Source organism: Marmota monax, unplaced genomic scaffold (genome assembly GCF_021218885.2).
Source record: "Marmota monax isolate L192 unplaced genomic scaffold, Marmota_monax_Labrador192_F-V1.1 WCK01_AAM20220418_F8-fsc00050, whole genome shotgun sequence".
NCBI classification, from domain to species: Eukaryota; Metazoa; Chordata; class Mammalia; order Rodentia; family Sciuridae; genus Marmota; species Marmota monax.
The window spans coordinates 612,088-633,969 of record NW_026694552.1 but is presented as its reverse complement, the minus strand read 5'-3'; the positions used below and the strand labels follow the sequence as shown (position 1 = coordinate 633,969).

The following is a 21,882-nucleotide window of genomic DNA, read 5'->3' as shown; positions in this document are numbered from 1 at the left end:
AAAATGCACAAGAAACATTGTCATCTTGGAAGCAGTGATTAGTGAAGTGATGAGCACATCTAATATGACACCATGAGACATATAATATGTCTACAGAGAGACAACAAAAATCAACATAAGCCCACTCAACTGAGGCTCATATATAAAACTGGGAACTCATTAAAAAGACTGCATTGAGAATAAAGTGCCAGGGCACACTTATTGCAAAGAGATGCCACAGGCCACTGCAGGTGTGATCCAAGTGGTCCCAGCTTCTGCTTCTGCTGTGAGTAGAACTTGACATCATACACAGTGCTGTTTTTGCAGACACAAAGAATGTTAGAGTTATGGGGTCATGGGGACTGTCACCAAGATTTCAAATGAAGATCTATAAGAACAATCAGTGTGTGTCAGAATTATAATCCCTACAGGAATCTCCTCATATGGTGATGCATGAAGCTCTCCAAGTAAAACTCAAGCTGTATTGGAAAACCCAAAAAGTTAGAAATGCCAGAAATGTGGAAAGCCTGCTGAAAAAATATAAAGGCCGGGAATAGTTTCAGTCCAAAAGAGAATTCACGTGGGTTGCAACCAATAAAGCCATAGGACTGGGGTTCCCCAAACCTGTTGGCATTCACATCTCACAAACGCATGCTCTGGATGCTAGATATGGAACTATAGGATTTAATGTTTGTTCTGCTAGGTTTCTATTCTGCTTTGATCAATCCTTTCTTTCTGTGTCCCTATTCCTCCCTTTGGAATGGAAATATTTAATCTGTATCAATTTATATTGGATGTATATAGCTTATTTTTTACAGGGGTTCACAGCTAAGAGATTCATAGATCTCTGAGATTTTAGACTTGGGCTTTTGAGAAATAAGGGAACTGATAAGATCAGGTACTTTTGGACACTGACTAATGTGCTCTGCATTGAGAGATGGATATGAGTCTTTGGGGGACAGGAGTGAATTGTTATGGTTTGGATCTTGAATTTCCCCCAACATCTCATGTGCTTGAAATTGAGAATTTAGGAAGTTATTGGTTCATGAGGCCTCTGACATTATAGGTGGATTAATCCATTGATGACTGAATTAACTCTTGGGAGGTGGGACCTAGTTAGAGAAAGTAGGTCACTATGGGCATGCCTTGGTGTTTGAGTCAGCTTTTTTTTCACAGTTGTGACAAAATACCTGAAAAGAAAAATTTTAGAGGAGGAAAAGGTTATTTAGTCTCACAGTTTCAGAGCTCTCAGTTCATAGATAGCCAACTCCATTCCTCAGGGCTTGGGATGAACCACAATATCAAGGCAGAAGAGTGTGGTGGTAAAAAAGCAGCAGAAAACATGGCACCAGGAAGCAGAGGAAGAGAGAAAGCCCTGATCAACATGGAATATATATATATATATATATATATATATATATATATATATATATATATATATATATATATCATACCCTCAGGGATCTACCTCTTCTAGCAACACCCTATCTGTATAAAGTTACTATCCAATTAATACTTGTCAGTGGATTAACACACTGAGTGTGTAAAGACTCTCATAACCCAATCATTTCACCTCTAGGCCTTCTTGCATTGTTGTACACATGAGCTTTTAGAGTATGCCTCACATTGGAAAGTTTTATCTTCTCCCATGTCTTTCTCTCTTTGCTTCCCAGATTCCATGAACTCATCAAGCAGATCTTCTCTATTGCACCCTTTCACAATGATTTTATACCTCTCTTCAAATAAAAGTAATCAAGATGGCCTATAGTGAATTAAAATCATGAGCCAAAATAAAATTTCCTCTTCTAGTTGTTTTTGTCAGGAATTTGTCATGGTGATTTAAAGTTGAATAACATAAGGGCTCAATTCAATTTTCTATAGTTTTGTTAAGAGTTTTCATTTCTATTTATTTGTTAGACTATAACAAAACTTTCCTTGTTAAGTCTTTTTTTTCCCCTTGGTTTTGGCATCAAAGTAATGCTGGCCTCATAAAATGACTTTGGAAGTGCTCCCTTCTAGTCTATGTTCTACAAGTAGAAATCAACAAATAAATAGAAATTTTGAAAAAAAAAATTGGATATAATCTAAATCACACTGACAGATAAAATAATGTAATGATAGCAAAATAAATGTTTTCTCAAGTGCATATGGCATATTTTTCTTGATACACAACATTTGACCATAAATTGAACTCAATAAATGTTAAAGACTAAAAAACTGAAATACATTCTACTTTCACAATGGAGTAAAATTAGAAATTAACAAGCAAATTTGGGAAATTCACATTCTTTTTTTTTTGAAAGTAAACAATATACTCTTTAAAGATGGATGTTTGAAAGGAAAAAAAAGAAGCAAATACATTAGAAATTACTTGAAATTACTTAAGATGAATAAAAACAAAGATAGGATATGCCAATAACTTACAAAATGCAGGGAAATCAATTTACAAAGAGAAATATACATCTCTAAATATAACTTGTTTATAAGTAAGAAATATCTCAAATCAACCAACTGTTCTGTATTAAGACAATGGAATAAAGAACAAACTAGTTTTAAAGAAAGCCAAAGGGAGAAAATAATTATGTGCTGGGTGCAGTGGAGCATGCCTGTAATCTTAGCAGCTTGTGAAACTGAGGCAGGAGAATCAAGAGTTCAAAGATAGCCTCTACAACTCAGTAAAGCCCTAAGCAACTCAGCAACACCCTGACTCTAAATAAAGTGCAGAAAATGGCTTTGGATATGGCTCAGTAGTTAGATGTCCTGGGTTCAATTCCCGATTCAAAAAAATTCTTTAGGATAGGAAAATGGAGAAAAACAATAAAATAAAGAAATGTTTTTTGAAAGTACTCATAAAATTTGTACAGTTTTTGCTGGATTGAAATGAGAAATTTTTTTCTTTGCATTTCAAAAGAAGCATTACTACCAATGTTAAATAAATTAAAGAATTGATAGAGAATACTATGAGCAACAATGCATGAAAACAAAGTATATAAATTAGATGAAATAAATTGCAAATGCCAAAAACATTAAATAAAAATGAGAATAGAGTTGGTTTTCTCTGGAGGTTCTAAGTGAAAAACTTCCCAATTCTTCTGTCCTAGCTTCTAATGGTTGCCAATAATCTGTAACAATTCCTGCCTTTTAAATTTATCACTCCATTCTGTGCCTTTATCTCACATTGACGTCTCCATGTTTCTGATGTCCTTCTCACTATTTACATGGGCATGAGATATTGAGTATAGGTCCCACCATAAATTCATTATGATATCATGTTGGGATATTATGTAAATTATATATGCAAATAAATTACTTACAAATAACTTTATATTCTGGAGTTTGAAGTGCACACAATTTTTTAGAACACTATTTAATCCACTTGTGAAGTTAGTAGCTAAATTAAATAAATTCTCACTCAAAAATTCTAAAATAAATTAATTTCAAATTTCTTCTCCTTTCCTTTTCTTTCTCCTTCCCTCTCATTCTCCTTCTGCTACTCCTCTGATCTTCTCTGTATCTTTATGATATCTTATCCCTTTCCTCACCACCTTCTTTCCCTTATTTTGCTCTAGCTTCCACATATGAGAAGAACCATTAAACTGTTCATTTTTTCTGAGTCTAGCTTATTTCACTTAGCATGATTTTCTCCATTTTCATCCATGTACCACCATTACTTCATTCTTCTTTATAGCTGAGTAAAACTGTTGACAGGTGTCTGAGTTGATTTCATAATTCCGCTACTGTGAATTGTCCTGCTATAAATAGGGAAGTGGCTATAATGTAGTATTATGCTGATTTTGGTTCTTTTGGATAAATACCAAGGAGAGGAATAGCTAGGTCATTTGATTTTTCTAAGTAAACTTTACAATGCTTTTCAAAATAGTTGTACTAATTTGCAGTCCCTCCAACAATATATGAGTGTACCTTTTCCCCCACATCTCTGCCAACATTTTCATTATTTATATACTTGATGACTGCCATTCTGACTGGAATTAGATAAAATCTTTGTGTAGTTTTGATTTTCATTTCCCTGATTGCTAGAGAAGTCGAACATTTTTTCAAATATTTTTTGGTCTTTTGTATTTCTTGTTTTGAGAAATTTCTGTTCAGTTATTTTGCCAATTTATTTATTTTTTGCAATGCATTTTTGGGTTATTTATATATTCTAGATATTAATTCCATATGAAAAGAGTATGTGGCAACATTTTCTCCCATTCTATAGGCTATCTTTGTGCATAAACATTTCAATTTTATGGCATATCCCATATTCATTCTTGATTTTTCCTTCTTGAGCTTCAGGACTCTTGTAGAAGAAGTTGGTTTTAGGTCTCTTTTTATTAAGAGTTTTCTTTACTCATGTGCAAAATCTCTCAACAAATGATCCTGAGATAGGAGAAAGGACAGTGTTCTATTTTTCTCAGAACTATACCCCTCTTTCCAAGTCAGGTAGTAGGTTACTACAGCAATTTTTGGTTTTCTTGGCATGCTTCATATATGTTAAAACTTTGATCTTCTAACAAACAAAGCTGATGAGAGCAAGAGTCTTCTGCCATACCTGATGTCCTCTTGGTCAGGGTATCTTTAGAATTTCATCAGTGCAACAATGAGCTAAGGATGATGAGAAAAGTGGGGACGACATCCTGGGGATATAAGGTACTTAACCGGGAGATCCAGGATTAGCATAGATACCTGGAGTGGAGTTTCCACAATGATAACCATGAGGTCAGGAAATTATATCAAAGTTCAAATTCCATATTGTCTCTGTTTTTAATGGCATTTAGTAGAAATTCTTTAATACATATTTCCTCAAAAGCTATATTATTTTAGGGCAATTTCCAGTGCATTTTGATGTGATAGTATTATTGATGTTAATTTTTTTAAAAAATAATTTTTAAATTGTTGTTGCTTTACTGGAAAAAGGGAATCAGATAACTCTCCTTTGCCATTACAGAAAATGTTACCATATATGACATTTTTTCTTCTTTCCGTGTTTTTTATGTGTACCTTATAGTTGTACATGATGAGATTTGTCATTACATATTTGTACTTGCACACAGTATAACCATATAATTTGGCCAATATCACTCACCACTATTTCCCTAAATCTTAGCATAGTGTCTGATGTGTAATATAAACACATTAAAGAGAATACTGAACTCAGCATTGGTGTATTAGTTTCCTACTGTTGCTGAAAAAAAATCCATAGGCTTTAAATAACACAATTTGTTATCTCATAATTCTGGAGGACATAAATTCAAAAATGGTTTTCACGCGAATAAAATAAAGGTGTTTGTAGACTTGTATTCCTTTTGAAGATTCTAGAAAAGAACATTTTTCTTTGTCTTTTACATGTTCGGGAGATTGCCTACATTCCCTGGCTCATGGCCCATTTCTCTGTTTTCAAATCCAGAAGGGTAAATCTTACAATAATATTCTCTGTGATACTCCTGTCTCCTTGTTATAAATATTCTTATGATAATATTTGGTGTTCTCATATAAAAAGTCATAACCTCCCCTTTTCAAGATCCTGGGCACAATTCAGGAGCCACTTATCAAAAGAAACAAACTTTATTTTTAGAACACACACACCAAACCACACAGCTCCTCAGGAAAACCTTCAGAGCCCAGCTGCCACCACCGGCTTCCCACAAGCCTCTCCACCTCCCCCACTCCTCCTGCTCTTGAGGCTGATTGGCTGGGTCGCGTGGGCAGAGCCAAAAAAATCCCCCAGTGAGCAGCTCTGTGGTCTGAAAGGGCGGGGAAACAGCCCAATGAGCATCACCACAGAGGAGCCAATCAGTTGGCAGCTAGAAGTTTGCTGGGGCAGCTGTGAGCCAATCATCAGCTGGCAGCTGGAAGTTTGCTGGCAGCTGGAAGTTTGCTGGGGCCCCTTCGGCTGTGGCTCTCAACATCTCCCCTCTCTGTTTAAACAACAAGCATGTGGCTTAGGGACCGTGCCTGCCTTAGGTTGTCCAATAGTACATATGGTTCTTACCCATTATTGGATGAGCTGACCTCAAGGAGTCAGTCTCCTGTCTTAGGTTGGTACCATTGCAATTGGATCTTACCTGTCATTGACTACTGGTCCAGCATATACCTACACCTGTGGATAGGTCTTTGTACCAGCGGGGGGGGTGAGGTTCTTTGCCTCACCTCTGTTGGCCCCCAAATTTTAGCTGAACGACCATGACAAGCAGAAGGGAGGAAGATGCATCAAGCCAATTGACGGCTCCTTTTGGAAAAATTGTACCACTGATGACACCATCAGCAAAAATACCCCAACAATACCACAAGTCGCTGTACCAACAGATAGTTCACAATGCATACAAGTGAGTTCACAATGGTTACAAGTGATACATAGTCCAGGCATGTTCTGCAAGCAGTTCAGTGATGGCTATTGCAGAAGCTGTAGATTGGTTTTATCTTTGTCTTCACCGGCACTGGGATGAAGATAGGAATTCTGGCAATAATGGCTAAAGAAAAAATTATGTAACATTCCAGAAGGCACTAAAAGAAAACAATTTTCTTAACAATTTACATTATCTTGAACAGAATTATTAAATATAATGAAAAGGAAAGGTGAAAGTAAACAAACAGATCTGTTAACCTCCATTTTTGTTCACATATTAAAACAATCCTCAACAGCTGTTTACCCAATTTAAATTAAACCATCTAAATCATGTGAATAAAAAAAATATATTTGGATCCATTTTTTCATGAGTGCTCATCATATATGATATATGGACATACGTACATATAAACATACAACATAAAGCACAAGTGTGCACACAACACATAGCATAATAGTAAAGGCCTTATAACTTTTTACAGGTGAATTCTACATTGCAATGTTAAAAAACTCTATAGTCAAAAAATAGAACTGATCAGCAAAACATTAACCTACCTCTGTATGAGCTCAAAAAACAAAATAGAACTTCATGATGTGGGAAAGGGTAATAATAAAATAGATATTGAAAAAAGCATCCTGGTTCTGTCGCAGATGTAAGAATAGCCAAACTGGAGTTTTGGATATCAGTTGTTATGGATTTGAGCCAAATCATCTTCTTTTTGGTCTGTAGAAATTGCTTTAGTTAATCTTTCTGGAATCCAAATTGGCTGCTGTTCTCCCTGTGGAAACACATAAACAGACCACTGACTCCAGACAATCACTGGGTCAGGACCTTAGTTAATCTCTCTGGAATCCAAATCAGCTGCTGTTCTTCCTGTGGAAACACACAAACAGATCCCCGACTCCAGACAATTACTGGGTCAGGACATTTCCATTGTCCTTTTAGAATATCCGTCCAAAGTACTTTGGGCTTGTGTACATTTTTTGGACACATATGCCTTTCCGCATCACTAAGTCCTGATGAATCCAAATTTAAAAAGTTTAAAGTACAAAGTGTTATTTTAAGTTTATCTTTGGGGAATATATATCCCTTCCCAATTCCTTTTTGCTTTAATAAGTACATTTTAATAGTTTGATGAGCTCTTTCAACTATGCCTTGTCCCTGTGGATTGTATGGGATTCCTGTTGTATGAGTAATGCCAAATGATGAGCAAAATTGTTTAAAACAGGTAGAAGTATAACCAGGGGCATTATCTGTTTTTAACTGTTTTGGAATGCCCACAGTGGCAAAATTTTGTAAGCAATGAGCTATATTATCTTTAGTTTTTTCTCCGGCATGAAGGGAGCCCATCAAAAATCCAGAAGAAGTATCAACTGTAACATGCAAATGTTTTAATTTTCCAAATTCTGGCAAGTGTGTGATGTCCATCTGCCAAATATGGTTAGGTATCAGTCCTCTAGGATTGATTCCAAGATTAACTTGTGGTAAAAAGGTCACACAATTTTGACATTGTTTAATTATTTGTCTAGCTTGTTCTTTAGTTATTTTAAAACACTTTTGTAAAGTATTAGCATTGACATGGAACTTTTTATGAAAATTTGTAGCTTCTTCTAGTGTAGAGAAAATATGTATGTCATGTGTAGTTTTATCTGCTAAATCATTGCCCAAACTAAGGGCTCCAGGCAATCCTGTATTTGCCCTGATATGTCCTATAAAGAACGGATCTTTTCTGTCCCAGATTAGACTTTGTATAGTGGAAAGCAAAGAGAAAACAGTAGAGGAAGGAGAAATCTTACCAGCATCTTCAAGGGATACTATAGCATTAACTATATACTGACTATCAGAAAATAAATTAAATATAGAATCTTTAAACATCACAAAAGCTTGTAATACTGCATTAAGCTCTACCTTTTGAGCTGATTGTTTGGGTACTAAAAATGTAAAAGTTTGATCAGTTGTAACTACTTCTGCTGCACCATTATTTGACCCATCAGTGAATATATTTGGAGCATTCATGATAGGTGTTTTTCTTGTCATTGTTTGAAAAATTACAGGATGCAATGACCAAAAAGACAATAAAGGACTAGATGGTAAGTGGCTATCAAATGAAACATTAGATTTGCACATGATTATTTCCCAAGTATTTAACTCATTAGCTAACTCATAAATTTGATTCATAGTATATGGAGTAATAATTTTATTGGGAGAAATTCCAAACACTCCCTTTGTTGTTTTTATTCCTTTGAGTATTAATTGTCCTAAAGCCTCAGGATACCTAGTAATAATAGTGTTAGGAGAATAAAATAAATATATCCATAATAATGGACCTTCTTGCCAAAATACTCCTGTAGGAATATTTTTTGTTGGTAGTACAATAAATAATAAAGGCAAACTTATATCAGTTCTATCCAAATGCATATTTTCCATATACGTTTCAATGATTTTTAATGCCTTTCTTGCTTCAGGGGTTAACATGCGGGGTGAATTTGGATCTGATGGACCTTTTAGGATATCAAATAAAGGTCCCAACTCTCCTGTTGGTATGCCTAGATAAGGCCTTATCCAATTTATGTCTCCCAATAACTTTTGAAAGTCGTTAAGTGATTTGAGTTGATCTACTCGTATTTGAATTTTTGGTGGACCGACCATGGTTGAGGATAATAGAACTCGTAAATAATTAATTGGAAGATTTAATTGTACTTTATCTATTGCTATCTCTAGATTATATTTTTTTAATAAATTTGTAAGTGTGGCATAACATTCTAGCAATGTGTTTTTATCTTTATGTGCCAATAATACATCATCCATATAGTGAAATATTTGTAGTTCAGGATTTTAATTTATAAGTGGCCGAATTACTTTGTTAACATAAATTTGACACATAGTTGGGCTGTTAGCCATCCCTTGAGGGAGTACTTTCCATTCATATCTCTGATCAGGACCTTCATGATTCAGTGCAGGGATAGTAAATGCAAAACGTGGACTATCCTCAGGATGAATTGGAATTGGGAAAAAAAAGAATCTTTAATATCTATAACTAAAACATGCCAGGTTTTTGGAAAAGCAGACAATTGAGGAATCCCTGATTGAGCGGATCCCATAATAACCATCTCATTATTAATGGCTCTTAAATCTTGCAATAATCTCCATTTACCAGATTTCTTTTTGATGAAAAAAAATGGGAGTATTATGGGGAGATACAGAAGGTTGTATATGTCCTTCCGCTAATTTTTGTTTGACCAGGTCATAGGCTGCTTGTATCTTTCCTTTAGTCAGGGGCCACTGAGGAACCCATACTGGTCTTTCTGATTTCCTAGTCATTTTTATTGTCTCAGTGGCCCTTTCTGAAAATCCAACCCATGTCTGTCTCTCCCTTGATCTATTTGTATTGGTGCTGCTATACCTTGTTCTTGTTTTTCTAATCTTTTTCCTTTCCTAAAACCTTATCTAGTCATAATAGTGGGTGCATTTGGTTGATGTTATTTGTTAATTTCAAACCTAATTGATCTAGGACATCTTTTTTTTTTTTTTTTGATCTAGGACACCTTGTCCCCATAAATTTACGGGAAGATGATCCAATACACATGGCGGTATAGTTCCTTCACATCCTTCAGGATCCTTCCAATCTAATACCATTGCAATTCTATGGGGATTAGTCACCACTCCTAGGCCTCGAAGCGTTTGAGTGGCTTGTTGTAATGGCCAATGTTTTGGCCATTCTTATGAGAGATGATGCTAAGGTCTGCACCTGTATCCAGTAGCCCATTAAATTCATGTCCTTGAATATTTAGTTTTAGCATGGGGCGAGAATCTAAATTTAAAGAAAGCATAGCCCAATCCACACCTGTGGAGCCTAATCCCCTGGAACCTCTTTCTACAGTAAGACTGGAAAATTTATCATGTAGGCTGTGTATTATTAGTAACTGTGCTATTCTATCTCCTGGTGAAATTACTGATATACCCTTTGGAGAACTGGCTATAATTTTTATTTCACCTTCATAATCAGGATCAATTACCCCAGGACTTATCATAAGTCCTTTTAGAGTAGAAGAGCTGCGTCCCAATAATAAGCCTACTGTTCCTTTGGGAAGAGGTCCTTTCACCCCTGTGGGAATGATTTGAACTCCCATCTCTGGAGTTAGTACTGCTCTGGCGGAGGCGCAGATGTCCAACCCTGCGCTCCCTCTGGTTTGTCTGGTGAGGGATCTAATGGACGCTGTGTCCTGGGCACTACCCTGATGGGGTTGCTGGGTTCCTCCAGTGCTCCGTATATTTGTGGTTTTGGGCCCCAGAGCATTGGGCCCCCCGTCCATTTTTTGGCAATGGAGCCCGATGCCTTTCTCCATGATATTGTGGATAAACGCCTGGTCCTTTTTCATTTTTTGATAATGGAGTACCGTCTATGGTGGTTTGAGAATGGCATTCATTAGCCCAATGTCTCCCTCTACGGCATCGTGGGCAAATACCTGGTATTCTACTCCTTTGATACCTAGTTTTGTTAACCCATCACCTATGGTGAAATTCCTTTTAAAATGTCCTATTTGTTCACAATTGTAGCATGTTCTTGTACTGGCATCTAAAGCCTGTTTTACTGTAGCTACCACGATTTGCCCTTGTTCATTAATGTCTGTGGCATCTAAAGCCTGTTTTACTGCAGCTACCACGATTTGCCCTTGTTCATTAATGTCTCTGGCATCTAAAACCTGTTGTACTGCAGCTGCCACGACTTGCCCTTGTTCATTAATGTCTCTACATGATTTAATATATGTTTTTAAATCTTCATGTTTCCATGGTCTAATGACTTCTCTGCACCAATGATTTGCTTGCTCATAAGCCAGTTGCTTTATTAATGGCATTGCTTCTTATGTATTCCCAAAAACTCTGGTAGCTGTTTGAATAAGCCTATCTACAAATTCAGCGTAAGATTCATTAGGTCCTTGTATTACCTTAGATAATTGACCTTGTAAACCTCCATGCCCTTGTATAGTCTTCCATGCCCTAACCGCATCTGCAGCAATTTGTGCATATACACCAGGATCATATGCAATTTGTTGCTGCTGGTCCTCATAAGGTCCCTTTCCTAACAACATATCTAGATTTCTCTGAGGATAACCAGCTGCTGCATTTTACCTAGCCGTCTCCTTGCAAAATTCCTCATTGGCAACCTTCCATAACAGGTATTGTCCTCCATTTAGCACAGCTTTACACATATTAGCCCAATCTGCTGGCGTCATGTTCAAGTTGTTAATGGATTCGACCATGCTTACAGTGAAGAGTGCTTGAGGACCATAGGTTGTTACAGCCTCTTTTAGCTGCTTCACTGTTTTGAAATTTAAAGCATGGTGAATTTGCTGCCCTCCTGCCTCAAATACAGGGCATGTTAATATTTGAGATCCTGTCTCAGGATCCCAACTATCAACTGCGGGGGTTGGGAGCCTCCCAGCATCTGGAGGTGGTGCTGCTGGTTGGACACTTACACCCTCTGGTGATAGAAAGGTGTTAGTAGCAGTCTCCTGTAGAGGTGGTGCTGTTGGTTGGACACTTACACCCTCTGGTGATAGAAAGGTGTTAGTAGCAGTCTCCTGTTGTAATTTTTCCCCGAATGGCTTTTTCTGCTCTAAACTTTCTTCCTCTGTCTGACTAGTTCAAGAGACCTTCTCTTTTACTTGAATCTTTTCCTCTGTCTGACTAACTTGAGAGACATTCTCTTTTACTTGAATCTTTTCCTCTGACTAATTTGAGAGACCTTCTCTTTTACTTGAATCAATATGTCTTCTCCTTCCTCTACCATTGTCTGAACTGAAGGCTTTGAACTAAGCAAACAAGATACAAACGTCCACAATGGCAATGTGCCAACTGGCAGAGTCCCTGGGCTTTTCTTTTCTATTCTTTTTAAATCTTCACCATGATGCTTCCATTGTGATATATTTAACAACTCCTCCTTAAAAAGCCATGGGCTACATTTTTGTATTGTATCAACGTATGCCCTGACTGCTCTTGATTTTACTGGGATGCCTCCTTCCTCTAACAATTTACTTAACACCCTTTCGGTTTGTTTTTTAATAATTTCTGATCCCATATTTCCACTATAATACAACCCAACAAGATGACGCCAAACAAAGCCGAGACAGAATGAAACAAAAATGGAACAACAAAAAATCATTATATCCTTTCTGTCCTCCTGAAATGTCCATCCGTCCTTTCTCCCTATCTGTTCCTCAGACACAAATAGTTTTTCCTCAGATGTGAGCGGTTTTTCTTCCGTCTCACTCATATCCAGGGACAGGCAACTTACAACAAAAGTGAAGCAAAAGAAGAATCTTAAAATGGCTACCCATCCTCTCGCCCTGCCCTCAGGGGCGAGCAGTGTACCTTATCACTTACCCTCAGTCTTTCCCCGTCCGGGCCACCAAATTCCGCAGTCTGGCTGGGCACAATTCAGGAGCCACTTGTCAAAAGAAACGAACTTTATTTTTAGAACCACACACCACACCACACAGCTCCTCAGGAAAAAGCCTCAGAGCCCAACTGCCACCACTGGCTTCTCCCAAGCTTCTCAACCTCCCCCACTCCTCCTGCTCTTGAGGCTGATTGGCTGGGTTGTGTGGGCGGAGCCAAAAAAAAGTCCCCCAATGAGCAGCTCCGTAGTCTGAAAGGGCGGGGGAACAGCCCAATGAGCATCACCGCAGAGGAGCCAATCAGCTAGAAGTTGCTGGGGCCGCTGTGAGCCAATCATCAGCTGGCAGCTGGAAGTTTGCTGGGGCCCCTTCGGCTGTGGCTCTCAAAATGAGATATTTTATAAAATAGTAAATTTGGCACACAATTCAAATAGGAACAATAAATGAAGCCCTAAGATTTGTTGTCATTATCATTTTTCTTATAATCTCACAGAAACTTTAGCAACTTGTATTTGGTAGGGCCCAGGAATAAATTCTCTACATATTAACCCTTAAGGTAACTTGCAAAGCCAACTCCCAAGGAGAAGCAGAGATGGAAACAGATGCTGTTTAAAATTTGCTTTACAATTCTGACCTTTCTCTGTATTAAATCACTGTCAAGGTTCACATTTTTTTAGGCAAATAAAGCATTTTTTTAAAGTAAACTAAACCCTAAAGGTTATTTTCTCCACGGACTTTATATTCTGTGATGCACTGGGAAAAACCATCTGGTGTTCTCTGTGAATCCAAAGTTGAAAAACTGCATTGGCTCATAATACCCTTTATCTGTCTTCATTTTTTGAACTTTTTCAGTGATATTATTCAATATCTCCTTCTGGACTCCTATTATTCTCTGCCTCATTAACTGCTAATGAGTTGAGAAACAATACAACATGTCTTTCTTCTTATTATACTTGTTCCTTGTATTTACAAAGGAGTTAAGGAAAAAAAAACCTATATTTTGTTATGATCTTTCAACCTGGTGCTACTACCATGTACATTGTGTTATTGTTAATCTTTCCTGAATAAATAAATATACTCAATTGATATTGAAAAACAACTTGTAACAATTTAGTCCTATGAAAATTGATAAGAACAACAAATTCAAGGCTCCACTATCTGTTCTTATTTGACCTGTGAGAAAAATGTATTACTTTATAATTTTCCCATTTTACCAGACTGTCATATGAAACATGGCATTTAATCATGTGACAAGCATCATCCTTTTAAGATGTTGTTGACTATGGTAAGATTATCTTATTATTTTTATTTACAATTTTACCCAAATCAAATTATTCTATACTTGCCTCTAAAATATTTTAAATTGTTGTCAATGTAAGACAAAATTTTCATATAATTAAAAATAAAAATAAATCTCTTAATATGATTGTAATAATTCCCAAACTTAATCTAACTTAATTGTACTTGATGTATTTTTTCTATGATATTGCTTGTTTTACAACAAACCAACCCTGAAACAAACAAACAAAAAATTATATAACAATGCTGTACTCATGATTGAAACCTCCGTCTCTGGTTTCTTGGCTCCTATTATTATTTAATAACTTGTTTCTGGGTGTTTCATATGATATATATATATATATATATATATATATATATATATATATATATATATATATTATTTGTTGCCTCTCTCATAATTAACTTGCTGATCCAACCAGAAATAGAAGTTTTTACCCCTGTTAAGGGATAGGAATACTGAATTTGACACAGTGATTACATTTTACCAAATATGGCTTATAAATTATTTTAGCTTTAAACTTGAGAAAACATTGAAATATGTCATTTTTTTAATGTGAAACACCACCAGATTTAACTTTTGGAAAAGGTTATTTTAGACCTGGAAATCTCATTATATGTTTGGTTTGCGTTTTTTTTTTTATGGAGAAAATAATTTTATTCTAATACCAAAAGTGTTATACAGATTTAATGTAATTCCATTTAAAACCCCAACAACATTCCTCACAGAAACAGAAAAGGTAATCATGAAATTCATTTGGAAAAAAAAAGGCCCAGAATAGTCAAAGCAACCCATAGCAAGAATAGTGAATCAGGAGGCATCATATTACCAGACCTTAAACTCTACTACAGATCTATAGTAACTATAGTAACATGGTGTTGACACCAAAGTAGACTGGTAGACCAATGTTACAGAATAGAGGACACAGAGTCAAACCCACATAAATACAGTTATCTCATACTAGACAAAGGCACCAAAAAACATACTTTGGCAAAAAGTAGCCTTTACTACATCATTTACTACAAATGGTGCCAGGAAAATTGAAAATCTACATGCAACAAAATGAAATTACCCTAGGTACATGTATGAAGACACAAATGGTGTTACTACTTTGTGTAGAGCCAGAGAAATAAAAAGTTGTGCTCCATTTGTGTACTGTTTATTGAAATAAATAAATAAATAAATAATTTTTTTAAAAAAATAAATAAATATTCAATTTAACCAATAAATGGGCTAAGGAACTGAGCAGACACTTCTCAGAAGAAGCTATATAATCAATCAACAAATATATGAAAAATTTTCAATTTCTCTAGTAATTAGAGAAATGCAAATCAAAAACACTCTAACATTTCATCTCACTCCACTCAGAATGGCAAGTATCAATAATACAAACAATATACATATTGGCAAGGATGAGGGGAAAAAGGTATACTTATACATTGCTGGTGGCACTGCAAATTGGTGAAACCACTATGGAAAGCAGTATAGAGATTAATTAGAAAACTATTCCACTCCTCACTCTATACACAAAGGACTTAAAAGCAGCATACTCTACTGATGCAGCCACATCAATGTTCATAGCAGCTCAATTCACAATAGCTAAACTGTGGAACCAACCTAGATCCCCTTCAACAGATGAATGGATAAAGAAACGGTGGTGTATATACACAATGAAATATTACTCAGTATTAAAAGAGAATAAAATTATGGTACATACAGATAAGTGGAAGTAGTTGGAGAATATCATGCTAAGTGAAGTAAGCCAATCCCAAGAAACCAAAGCCCAAATGTTCTTTCTGATAAAGGGGTGCTGATCCATTATAGGGGTCAGTTTGGGGAGAATATAGGAACTTTGAGCAAACAGGTAGGTAGAGGAAGGGAGAGGGCACAGGGGCAGGAAAGATGATGGAATGAGAAGAACATCATTATCCTAGGTTCATGTATGAAGCACATATCATGGAACACTACATTGTGTACAATTGGAGAAATGAAAAGTTGTGCTGCATTTGTGTAAAATGAATTGAAATGCATTCTGCTGTCATGCATAACTAATTAGAATAAAAATAAATACATATATAAATAAATAAATAGACTGGCCAAAAAATATAGCTGGCTTAAGGAGGCCACGCAAACCTTTGCCCCGCCCAAAATTCTGTACCAACTCTTTGAATTTCCAACAGTTACAACACACTCTTTTGCTACCACTCAGAAATATTGAAGTTATTAAGTGAGGTTTCACATTGCAGTTTTATATTTCATACTTTCACTATGAATTACATTTTTTATGCTAAAGTTACTTAGTCATCAAAGCCTATTTTCCACTTTTTCAATTTGAACTTCTTGTTTAAACTAATCTGTTAGCAATTCTGCACTGTTTCAGCACCTCATTGAAACCTTCACAAAGCTTAACATTTCCTGAGTTCTGGGAACACTGAAAAAATTGTTTGATTTCATAAAAGCAAGGGCCACCAAGCTGTTGCTGCTATGCTGGATGGGTTCCCTGGTAAGTGATATTAGGCTCCTGGTAAGTGATATTAGGCTTTGAGAGTTCTACAAAACTTCCTTCATTGAAGTCCCCAGTGAGGGCATGGCCCAGCCTTTGCCCCACAGCAGACTCCACAGCCGAACCAGCCTCAGTGGTCACCATCTGGGTCATCACACCTGGCTGCCCAGGTGCCAAAGCAAGTGAGCCAACTGTAGATGGCTGGGCTGCAGCTGGTGGCTGAGCTTCTGGTGCCAACCTGGATGCAGCTCTTATCTGAGAGGCTTGGCTATTTGGTGGGTTTACATACTAGGTGCATTTCCAACTTGCATGGGACATGCTAATTTCTTGGCTGCTCAGGTCCAGAATGTGAAAGTCACACTATGTGTTTAAGTGAGGCTATTGTGTCTTAAATATTAGACAAACAATGCAAATGATAAAAAAGAAATAAATAGATTTTTAAAATTTACTACATCGAAAAATGTCTCTAGCTGGATAGTATTATTCTTTTTGTGTATTTGTGCTTTAAGTTAAAATAAAAAGGCACTAAATAAAAATGGTGTGGAGATATTATTAATTTGTGTTTATTCACATCAATATTAATATAAGCACATATTAATTTTATAAATTTGAAAATAATGAAAACTAGGAACAAATGGAGTATAGTAAGATTATTAATTTGTGAAAATTTTTAGATCAGGATATCAACTTCTGATTTAATATATGACTATTATGCCTTTATTTCCTGGTTTTTCATTTGCTTTTATATCATATCTAATATTTTATATTTGATTACTTTTAATTTTGTTGTGTCTATAAATTCAAATTCTATATATAGATGGGGAGAAATTGTGCCAATTATTCTTTCATTTTAAAATCGCTACACAGGAAGCAAATAGAGCAAAGGGAGGCATACACACAAATTATGAAATCATTATGATGTTGCTAGCTATAGTTTACATTCAAATAAAGCTTTATATTTGCCACAATGTACTATGACATACTCTAATTCTCACAAAAACTAATTTATATATGCATATATAGTTAGTTTCCCCTTATGTAAACACCAGGAGGATAGGGATATTACCCGTTCTTGTTTTGTTTTGTCACTGATCAATCCACAGTTTGGAGAATAATGCCCAGTTGCATAGTAATTGACCAAGTATATATTCGTTGAATAAATTACAGAAACATCAAATTAATTTTGCATATAATTCTCTGATGCAGAAAGGTAGAAATAATATAAATTATTGTTCTCATTTTATGGAAAAATAAAATGCTAGTATCCAGATACTAAATATGCTTCCTTGGATGGAAAAAAAACAGTTAATAGTGTCAGTGGGATTAAACAAAACTCCAGATAGTTTTTAATCATGTAATTTTGCAGCATACAATTTCAAACCATCTTTAACTTTTCACATGCTATTAAAGCTTTTTACCACTTAACCATATTCCAAGTCTGTCAATATAAATTGAAAATAATATAAAATGATATGATTTGACCTAATGTGTATGAAGGTGATATGCATGCCTCATCCAATGAATAAATAACTACTTTGTTACAGGTATTTGATTATAATTTTAATACATTTTACTAATTTTCATTTCATCTTCAAAATGATTGTCCAAGAGTGGTACAAAAAATCAATTTTATAGTTAAGAAAAAATTATAAGAATGCTATATAATTTTTTCTCAAAATTGTATAAAATTCATATATACTGTTGGTAGGAGTTTTAATTGGTACAATGACTTTGGAAAACTTTGACATTTTTAACTAATTTTGAACATTCAAATACACCATACAATAATATTTTTATTTCTATAGAATTGCATATATATATATATATGCAAAACAAAATAAGTTTCAGAGCAGCATTTTTTATAACTGATGCTATAGACCGAAGGACTCCCCCATATATATATATATATATATATATATATATATATATATATATATACACACACACACACACCTAATCCATAAGATAATTGTATTAAAAGCTCTGGTGTTTTCAAGGTGATTAAGTCATGCAAGTAAAGTCATAATGAATACTATTAGTGATCTTACAAAAGACTTTATAGAGAACTCCTTTAACCCATCTGCTCAGTGAAAAGATGGCTGTTTTTACCAAATCTTCCAGTGTCTTGATTTTGGACTTCCTAACCAACAGAACTGTGAGAAGTTAATTTCTATTTTTGATAATTAAACTAATCTATGCTATTCTGCTATAGCAGCCCATATGGACTAAGACATTAGCTATAATTTTGGAATGCAAGACTTTTATATGAAAGATTGAATAAATTCCATAGATTTCACACAACAAAATATTTCATAGTATTGTAGTATAGGAAAAATCATAAATCTCTAAAATGTAATACTAAGGAATAAAGGCTGCTTGTTAGCTTCTCATCATTGTGACAAAATACCCAAGAAAACCAACTTGAAAGATGAAAGATTCATTTTGGCTCATTTTTAGAGGTTTCAGTCCATGGTCAACTGGCTCTGTTATTTTTGTGCCTACTGTGAAGCAGATCATTCTGGTAGAAGAGCATGCTGGCAGAGCAAATCTGCTTACCTAATGAGAGAGAGAGAGAGAGAGAGAGAGAGAAGGGCTGGGACAAGAAATACTTTTCTAGGGCATGCATCCAGTGACTACTTCCCTTAACTAGACTCCAAGTCCTACAGTTTTCACTACCTCTCTATAATGCTCTCAGCTACCAACCCAGGAGCTTATTGATGTGGTTAGAGCTCTATGATCTGATCACTTCCCAAGAGTCCCTACTCTGAAATTTACTGCATATGGACCAAGTTTTCAACAAATGAGACTTTTTGGGATATTTCAGATGTAACCCATAACAAAGAAACAAAATAATTCATTCTGCATGAGTCAATTTATATAAAGTTTAACATTGACAGTTTATATATAGTGTCATAATTGCCAAATTAAAGGTACTATCCTCATCCAAGAAGATTTCTGAAATCAAAGACGAGATTTTAAGTTTTTTTAACTTACTTAATTAAACGGTATTTTGTACTATATAACTTCAGCATTTAATGTTTTATGTCTGTCTTCCTCTCCTCTGCATCAATATGTTCACGTTTGGGAATGGTAACGAGTTGTTAATTTAACTGTAAATGTACTATATGGTTATTTCAAAATTTTACTGAATAAACAGGTTGCCAGTAACATCCTCCTACATTTTTGTTAATAAACTGTAAAATTACAGAGTAACATTAGCTTTACAGAAAAACTGTGAAATCACTAACGTTTCCATATTCCCCACATATAGGTTTCCTTATTATCAATACCTTATATAAAAGTGTTATGCTGTCTCAATTAATAAATTTATTGTACCAGTATTATATTCCATGTTTCATTTATATTTCCTTAGTTTTTACCTAGAGTTCTGTCTACTTATAGTATTTAATCAGGGATACTCCATTACACTTAGTCATCATGTCTCTTTCATTATCACAGGCTGCTTTTTGCTGTGATAGTTTCTCAGACTTTTCATATTGTTGATTACCTTGGTAGATTTAAGGTATTCCTGCTCAAATGTTTTCTAGAATGTTACACAAATGGATATGTGTGGGGTTATTATTAGAGTTAAACTTAATTTATGAGTTCTGAGAAGAGACATATGAAAGATCATGTCACTCAATCACAATTCTTTTCCCATCATATTAGCAGTATGCCTTACTACTATTGATGAGAACTCGGTCATCTGACTGAAGTATTGTCTTTCAGGTTTGTCTACTTGTAAATTCATCCCTTTTCCCTTTTCTGTACTGTATATATTCTGAAAAGAGGTCACATAAACATTAACATTTAAGGATTTGAGTTAAGCTGAACTTACTTCACATAAAATATTGAGATTGTTCTCCACAAGAGTATCCTGCTGTATTTAATTTTGTTCAACTAGTTATTTGTATATTAATATGAACTCATGGAAATATTTCTATTCTTCAAATAAGTATGTTCCTTTTTAAAACAAGATATTTGTAATAAAAGTCTCAAATTGGATGATTTTGGCACAGGAAGTTCATTGCAGTGAATAAATTCTGACTTATAGAAAGGATATTTTCTTACATAGAGTTAGTCTTCTCTCAAAATCTGCTTCTAAGATTGATTCTTCTGAATGTCAGTATCTTCTCCCAAAAATGTTTATGTTATTGAGAAATCACTGTTTTCACAGTACTTTTGGTAATTATGATGGCTCTGATTATGGTGCATTATAGGGCAAGGTGAAAAATAAAAAGGTGATATGTTCCAAAGGTCTAGGTTCTGTGAGATAACCACTTTTATGTCTTAACTAGTGGTATATAGGTGTTCATCAGTAAACACCTTGATCTTTTCCCATTATCTGGACTCTGACATGTTGTGCTATCACTCACATGTCTATTAATCATTATTTTGGCTTTGAGAGGATGCTTAGAAAACTCAGTAATTTAGAACTGGACTACATAAACATAAATACTTGCCTTGTCACATTGAGTTATTTATTTGACCTTTCACAGACTTAATGATAAAAAATAAATAAAACAAAAGAAAAAAAGCTGAAAAGTAATAATTTCTACCTGAAAGGATGATTGAAAAAATACATAAATCCTATGATAGTTTTGGAAACATGTAAAGTGCTGAATAAATCACAGAACTCATTAATATTGTTATCCTCATAATCATTATCAAAATATTAACTGTGCAACTTGGCACAATTTAGTCTTATGTGTCTCTATTATGTCATCTACAAAGAAAACTCCTAGTACCTAACTCAGAAGATTGTTGTATAAATTAAATGAAATGATATGTGTCAATTATTTATCACTTACTTGATTTCACAGATAAAAGCTCTCTAAATATTATGAGTAGTGATAGTAGAGATAACAGTTATCACACAAGGATATGGATTGATTTATTTAAAAAAACAATAAAAGTCATTGTCAGAGAGAGTGTGAAAAAAGTAGTGACCTCAAGCTAGGTGGTTGTTTATTATTCAGCAAGAGGGAACTTTGATGAGGGGAGACATTGGTGATGTTTTGCACTGAGATTCACGGAATAAGAAACAGTGGGATGTAGAAGAGGTAACTGGGAGAACTATTCAGAATTAGGAGAGAGACTTATCAAAGTTGTGAAGCTGATTTCAGTCCTTAGGAACATGGTAGAATTTACTTTACCAAAACACAATGAACTTGGCATTTCTCTGCCCATTTTTTCAATCATCTATCATCATTGTTCCTTACCTAGATTGACTAACAGAAGCAGAAATTATACGGTCTAATAAGCGTCAACAAATTTGATTAAATTGGACAGAACTCTGGTCCAATATTTTCCTAGATCTGAATCCTTAGTATTCCATTTACTATCTTTAAGACT

General features: G+C 35.0%; 1 pseudogene; it reads right to left on the bottom strand.

Moving 5' to 3' along the window:
• Positions 1 to 16,321: 16,321 nt before the first annotated feature.
• LOC124076722 (coiled-coil-helix-coiled-coil-helix domain-containing protein 2-like) lies at positions 16,322 to 20,278 on the bottom strand (annotated as a pseudogene).
• Between the last annotated feature and the right edge of the window lie 1,604 nt (positions 20,279 to 21,882).